Here is an 875-nt window from a genome sequence, read left to right as displayed (position 1 = left end):
GGTTCGTCAATTGTGGAAATCACTCGGAGACCCCAAAACTATGAGTAATAGTCCATGAAACGGGTCAGAATCGGCCAAAACTGTGAGTGTTGATGACCGACAGGTAAACGCACCTTGGGGTTCGTCAATCGTGGAAATCACTCCAAGACCCCAAAACCGTGAGTAATAGTCCACGAAACGGGCCAGAATCGGCCAAATGTGTGAGTGTTGATGACCGACACATAAGCGCACCTTGGCTTTCGTCAATCGTGGAAATCACTCCGAGATCGCAAAATAGTGAGTAATAGTCCACGAAACGGGCCAAAATCGGCCAAAACTGCGAGTGTTGATGACCGACACGTAAGCGTATCTTGGGGTTCGTCAATACTGGATATCACTTCGAGACCCCAAAACAGCGAGTAATAGTCCACGAAACGGGCCAGAATCGACCAAAACTGCGGGTGTGGATGACCGATACGTAAGCATACCTTGGGGTTCGTCAATCATGGAAATCACTCTGAGACCCCAAAACACTGAGTAATAGTTCACGAAACGAGGCAGAATCGGCCAAAATTGCGAGTGTTGATGACCGACACGTAAGCGCACCTTTGGGTTGGTCAATCATGGAAATCACTCCGAGATCCCAAAACAGTGAGTAATAGTCCACGAAACGGGCCAAAATCGGCCAAAACTGCGAGGATTGATGACCGACACGTAAGCGCACCCCGGTGTTCGTTAATCGTGGAAATCACTTCGAGAACCCAAAACAGTGAGTAATAGTCCATGAAACAGGCCAGAATCTGCCAAAACTGCGAGTGTTGATGACCGACACGTAAGCGCACCTTAGGGTTCGTCAATCGTGGAAATCACTCCGAGACCCCAAAACAGTGAGTAAT

Source organism: Triticum dicoccoides, chromosome 5B, assembly GCF_002162155.2.
Source record: "Triticum dicoccoides isolate Atlit2015 ecotype Zavitan chromosome 5B, WEW_v2.0, whole genome shotgun sequence".
Lineage (NCBI taxonomy): Eukaryota > Viridiplantae > Streptophyta > Magnoliopsida > Poales > Poaceae > Triticum > Triticum dicoccoides.
The sequence above is the reverse complement of the archived record's forward strand: the minus strand, read 5'-3'. Positions refer to the sequence as shown.